This window comes from Triturus cristatus, chromosome 8, assembly GCF_964204655.1.
Source record: "Triturus cristatus chromosome 8, aTriCri1.1, whole genome shotgun sequence".
Lineage (NCBI taxonomy): Eukaryota > Metazoa > Chordata > Amphibia > Caudata > Salamandridae > Triturus > Triturus cristatus.
The window spans coordinates 1,385,295,694-1,385,303,080 of record NC_140591.1 but is presented as its reverse complement, the minus strand read 5'-3'; positions in this window follow the sequence as shown (position 1 = coordinate 1,385,303,080).

Genomic DNA, 7,387 nt, shown 5'->3' with positions numbered 1-7,387 from the left:
GCTGGACATTGGGTCTTCAGTCAACATACTCAGGCAGACCATCAGCTCCACCTACACCAAACATTGTTCTGAAGCCCCACAAATCAGATCAGTGAACCTACATATACCACTTGACTGGAACCCACTCAGCACTGCATCTGCCACATCCCTTCTCACTTCCAAGACTTACAAGACTCCTCTAAAGACTCAGACAAGAAAAATACATCTGCCCCCACAACTCCTCCCATTATGCAGTATTGCAAATATGTTTTATGTGTATATGTGACAAATGTATGCTATATCTTGTGATTTCATTGTATCACTATTGATTATATCCTCAATCCTCTTTATGATTATTATCATTATGAATCCAATTTGCATGTTGCAGCCTATAGTATACAAAACATATGTATTACATATATATATTAGGTACAATACTTTGGTAGGCTCAAGGGATATTATACATATTTTACAGCTGGTGTAGTCCATCTGGCTTACATGTGCCAGAACAGTGCTGTCTCCATCCACAGCCACTTCCCACCACCTTAGTGCACTTAATCGGCAATATTTCTGTGGAACTTACTAGTTTAATTAATTATTCAATCATTCTACCTGCATCATATATGATCCTATTGGTATCCATATGTCTTTCTGCCATAGTGTAGCAGATTAGAAAACATTTCCGCATTCAGGTCACACATTGTTATACTGATTAATCATGTTTTACTGTTGGGACTGGGCCTTTTAACAAAGGGATAACCCCCTCTCTTTTGATAGCATGAACACGACAGCAGTCACAGTCCTCTTTATCTACCCAAAATGAACCTGAGCTATGAATCTGGAATAGTATTGTGTGTACACATTTTTTCATAACATAGTAAATTAGTATATCTTTGCAGTGCTCAGAGTTCCAGTACCTGTAACGTCGCGTTCTGCATGCATAGTGGTCTTAACGCCTAATTAGTATCCCTCCCACTAGGCTAACGAATTTGACTGTATGTTCATTAAGTGACCTCCTATACCTTCTCGTGCCCCTCCCACATTGCATGTGTCCCAGTCTTTCCTGCCCCTCCTGTTGTGTTTGTAATTTCTGTTTTCCCATGGTAAAGGCCTCCTCTTGGACTGGAGCCTTTCCTGGCCTCGCTCTTCCCATAATCTTGCCGGATTTTGAAAGCCGGTGGCCATGTTGGGCATGGTCCCATAAAGACCACACCCTTCTGGTGCGCCCCGTCTTGGGTTCCTGACTTCTGGAGAAAGACCATCTCACCTGCCTAGCTGCTAAGACCTTCCCGCCGAAGACTTACCTGCTCAAGTTCTGTTCCAGGCACAGGCCCTTAGACTCTTCTCCCTCACCGCCAGCTTGTGCTCCGGAACACCTGAAAGAAAGACAACATGTCAAAAGCATACTTCTGAAACCTGCTAACACTGATTACTGCATTCTCAGACTTCTTTTTTTTTCTTGGAGTTAGTGCACTAATCATCAAGGATTTAAAAAGTATGGGGCCTTGGAACTCTTTTTGAGGAAATATATGTGAACCACCTAGGAGCGGGGATGAGGGTGCTGCCGAAGTTGTATAGTATGTGACTCCTGACGACAATCTTGATGTCCTGTGCAATAAGCTACTAATGTTTGTTCAATGTGCTCTACGGATCCTCTGAGCACTACTGTGCTCCGATTGTTTACATGTCTTTTTTCAATAAAAAAATTTCAATTAAAAAAAAAAAGGATTGAAAAAGTATGCCAACATTACAAAGACTTTAAGCATTATGGAGATGTGTAAAGAGACAATAGACTATGTGCAATTGAGATGAGTGACATATATAAACACTTTTCACTATACGAACAGTGCGTACAATCGTAAGCAGAGTGTGAAAGTATGAGACTTCATGGAGTACTTAGGGCGTTCTCGACAAACACTATGGAACTCATTGACACGCATGTTTATAGGTTTTAGAAAGGTATGAGAAGGTGAAAGAATAGCATTGAGTCAATTTCCGTGTTACTTGTAATACAAACCTAATGTGTGTTGTTTCTTTTAAGTAGAACCTTCTTAGAGATATATTAAGTACAAGAGTGTCTTGTGGAAAAAGCAATGGAAGAAAGAGCACATCCATAAAGACAGAGCAGTAAGGTGGCCAACTTGCTAACCTATCACAGTGACTAAGGTAAGGGTTACACTGTATAGAACATTGCCCTCACATTCTCTCGCAATCAATCTTCACAGTAAAATTCCTGGCAGACCAGCAGACTCAATACTCCCCCCCTCCTTCCACAGCAGAAGTCCTGGAGAAGTTGAGTAGAGTCGTGCGCAGAAGCAGTCCTGCTCACCAACGCTAGAGATCCCCATTTCTCTGTCTCTCTCATCCCAACCTACTTCCCCAGGAGTCTATTGATATCACACAGTACTAGGACTCTGTGTGTAGGTAACTAGGCTGTGGGGGTAGTGGTGGCTTGCTCCTCATTTCTGCAGACCTCCACCATTGGTCAGTTGAGTGATGCCTGGTCTCTTGACAGTACCTTCATACCATGGTTTTAAAGTTTCTGTCACAGATCAAAGATTGGTTTATAGCCATATGAGTGGGATCAATAGTAATGTGTTGCTATGAGTATTATGCCACATTCATGTATATGTTTCATCACATGTACATTATGGGTAGGGATGTTCGGCATGCATAGCTGGACGTCTTTACCAATATAGGTATGTGCTATATAGGAGGATGTGTATATGCATTACATGTCTTTAAGTATGTGTCTGAGATGATTGCGAGTATGGCCCATCAGAATCTAATTTGCACTCTGGAGATTCATATGAACTTGAAAGCGAAAGTTCTCAACTGGGTTAAATCTTTCCTAACCAACAGAAACAACAAGTGTGGCCAGAGATTTTCACTCCAGGCTCAATACCTATATTTTTGGGTGCTCCCCAAGGTTCAATCCTGGCTCTTGGCTTGTTTAATTTATATATGACTCCACTGACAAACTTTTTAGAAAATGTGGGTGCCATAGTCCACCAATATGCCAACAACACTGAAAATAATTTGACGATATCCTTGTTTGTTGATGTTTACAGACATAAGCCATCCTCTTTCGCCAACACCATGATTCATAATTTAATCAGAACTTGCTGTCTGATCCGCACTCTTCTGACCTCTCGCATGTTCTTACCCTGAAAGTTAAGGTTTTAGGCCAGGCATCCACGTCTCCATTTCATGGCGCATCATCCACACAACTAAACCTAAGAGAGCAATTCTTCTCTCCTCGAAAAATTAAAAACCCAGCTCCAGCTTAAAGATGTTTGCATAGTCTTCAAAGTGATGACTTCAACTCGCTTGATTATGGCTACTCAGTTCTGGCAGGCATCCACAGCACCTTTTTGTCTGTCTTTGTGTACAAATACAAAAAATAATTCATGCAAAAATACTTTTTTCACTTAAAAATTCCCTTAGAATTTCTCCCCTACAAAGTACATAAACAAGTAACTAGTCAGACTTTGGGGGAGAACACTATATTGATGTTTAGTCGAAAGAGTTCTTCCCACATAAGAGCGGCTGGCACTCGTCAAACTTTGTGAGTTTTTTAACATTATTATCTGTCAGTGACTTTATTGTTACCCATTTTGGTCAGGTGGCACCCTAATACTCATTTGCAGCAGCACCTTGTGAGATAGTCCTGCCAACCTGAAGATCGAAATTTATTTCTTAAAAGTGTTAAATGGCTCATGTGCTGATGATTGTCGTTATCCTATTTGTCAGTATTTGTACCTGAACTTTTCCGCCTAACCGTGTCACTGTTGCCCATTCAGGTTTTTCTGAACTAGCACTTTGATCCATTATGTTTTTATGAAACAATATCATTACGAAGGCTTTTAGATTAATATGACTTTTTATCTGTGTGTGTTTTTCTCTTTGATTTAAGATTTCTTGTATTCCGTACAAGTTTTTTAAAAATTGTAATGGTTTTAATTAACCACACAATAAAATCGTATGTTATATTGACGTTTAGTCCAAAGGAAAGTAATTTGGTGAGCCACATTTTATCCCGGAAAAATGTATGGATGGGTAGTAGGGCCATTGGGCGGAGAATTAAATAATTGAAATGGTGAAGGAAATTACAGGAAGAATTCCAGTCCTAAGGATCCAGACAGCTGGAAGACAGTTGTGCTCATGCGCGAACAATGATGGCTGCCTGATTTATGCTATTTTAGAGGTGTCTGAATGCTGCAATACAGAGTGCGTGAATTGGGAGCATTAGGGGCCCCTGCTGAGAAAATGAAAGTGAAGCTGAGGTACCAGGGTCCATAGGGAGATGTTGGCACTCAAGCAACCAACCAGCCAAGGTAGTTAGGTGCTCAGGAAAGCAAAGAGGTTCATAAGTCACCATCTGGGCACTGAGAAATGAGCACCCGGGGGCATATGTATCAACATCACCATTTGCGATTCTCAAATAGCGATTTTTAAAGAATCGCTATTTGAGAATTGCAAAACGGGATGTATTTAAAAAATCGCAAACTTTTTGCGATTTCTTAAAATTCCTTAATTGCGATTAGCAAATTGCGAAATCGCATTTAAGGAATACCTGCCCATTCATTTCTATGGGTCAGGAGACCCATAGGAATGAATGAGAAGTAATTCTCAAATAGCGAATTCGCAATTTGCTAATCGCTATTTGAGAATAATTTCAAAGGTGCAAGGGTGTCATGATGACACCCTGAAGCACCCCTGAAATGAGCATGTGTGTGCATATGGCGCACATACATGCCCTAAGGGCATGTATGAGCGTCACGTGGCACTTTGCAAAATTAAAAAAAGTGCATTTTGAAAGGAAATCGCAAATTACCACCAACTGGAAGTTGGTGGTAATTTGCGATTTCTTAAGGATAATTCGCACAACTTGGGTGCTTTTTACATGTCATTTAAGAAATCGCATTTTGCGATTTCTTAAATGCTTGCGAAAAGTTAGGCAATCGCAAAATTAGCGATTCCTTAAATTAGCACTGAAACATGGCTCATACATCCCGTTTTGCGAATTTTTAATCGCAAACGCTGTATTTTGCGAATCGCAGCGTTTGCGATTAAAAATTAGCTTGATACATATGCCCCCAGATCCCAAGCAGGTTAGTGATGTAAGGTCACAGTCAGGTAAAATACAGGTGCCAGACTAAAAGAGAATGGCACATACTGTGGCAAAATGTTTAAAAAAGAGAATACAGGTGCACAGATGGGGACGTTGTTGAAACAGGCAACTCTTCATTTCATAGTTAATCCATATTCATCTATGCCCAGATCCCTCACTTAGAAAGCCTCACACTGAGGTGCTGCAAGAAGGTCCAATCTCAAACATATCTGTCTCTGCTCACATTCTTTTCCTGGGTATCCAGCTACCACTTTCCTCATTTATTCTATATCAAGGTAACTCCTCCCCAACCCCTAACTTCTATCCCCAATAGGCTCAGACCAGAGGCCAACCCGCATTTACCAGCAAAAAATGTTGCAGAGAAATATCCATGAGAAATATTGCCTGTCCAGGATGGAGGTCCTGGATGAAGGAATGCTTCTGGAGTGAGACATTGAAAGATTTAATCAGCGGCAGCAGAATGTGGGTGTTTATCAAAGTACCTTGCAGTCATGGTCTGATATCTCAGGGAAGATCATTATTAGTCTTCCACACTTTGATGTTATTCATTAAAGCGTTCAGTGTTGCAATAGGCTGCAGAAATCCCATTGTTCACACCACAATTCATTCCCAATACTAGTTGGATTGGAGGTGTTATTTGGATTGGTGGTTGTATTGGACCATTATGAAACACCTTACACTCTAGCTTGCCCTGAAGAAGTCCAATATTTTGGTCAAAACGCACTGGCTGTTTCTCTGCTGTGTATACCGTTTTTCGAAATGAACATTTCTGAATAAAAGAAGAATTTTGAACATACACTTGAATATTGATCTGAATTGTTTGATCATTTTACACATAGCTTTTGTATGGTGCACCTTCTCTTTGTTTTGAAACTGCATAGTCCTATTGGGACCGCACCTTGGCAGTGGGTGCTTAAAAAGTGTGCACAATGCTTATTTTCCTGTATTTGACACATTTGGAGATATCAGGAGAGGTGCGTTTTCTTCTCTTGGGTTCCACTATTGCGTTCATTGTGCACAAATATCTAAAGCTATTGTAGTACATAAAGCACAAGGAACAAATGTTCATATTTATTGTAAAATATTTTTTACGATTTAGTTTGTTTTAGATTAAAAAAATCAAGGAACATCTATAAATTGCATGCCTATAAACAGTTGTGTTGAACACACTATACACTATATTGGTATAGTACATCGAAATTACAAAGGGGCTGATCCTGTTAAATTATCGTTTTGTGCTCAACATGGAGGATGGTACCACACAATACAAGAGACGAACATAAACAGAAATACTGATCACTCCCAAAATGAAATGTAAGTTTTCAGTATAAAAAAACTACAAGTACAATGCTTGCTTTTACAGAGAAAGCAGACTGGAAACCAGTGACTTCTTAAGGATTTTGAGGCCCCTGGGCCAAACGTAATTTGGTGGCCCCTTTTTGGAACAGCTTTGGATTCATGATCCAATTGCATTTGTTTCATACCCCCTTTGGCCATGTCACTGATAGTGCACAGCCCAACTGGTTGAGATTCTAAATGTGTTTCCATCTGATATTCAAGGATAATGACTTGTTTTAAATACTGGAATATATTCACTAATATTATTGCAAATAATCTTTGTAACCCTCTCCCATTTCTCATATGTGAGGTCCTGTTTTGATCTAAAAATAACTTTTTTATGGATGTCGCATAGTGTTGAAAACACATTTTTCTCTGCAAAATGGCTGTAATAGACTTACACATTAAAATTAAATTAAAGAAAAACAGTCTTTAAAACGATCTGTTTAACAATTATTCACGGTCATCAGTGCAAGACTCACTGCAGAACAGAGCTGGCTGTATCAGGGGGTCCTCTAAAAGGATGGGGCCCTGGATCACGGTCCACTTTGCCCATGCCTTAAAACGTCTCTTCTGGAAACAGTAATAATTTGGTAAATTGAATTTTATCAAATAAAAGGATAGTGGTTTAGGCACGATGATTGAACCTTTTCAAGTATTTGGCGATCAAATCCCAACAGATGTTACTGCTGTGGTGAGTACACTAAGTTTAAATGTCATCTTGTAAATCACTGACTTCTTTAGCAGTATATATATCAAAATATCTTAAAATAAAAATCCTGCTTAAAATCATGATCTGAATTATCTAACATGCAACGCACAGATAAAAATAAAAATGCACTAGTAACCAAACATGGAATTATCTAACATGCAATGTACAGATAACAGTAAGCTAACTTGGGTGTACCTCTTTCACAGACGCTATAATAATGTTAA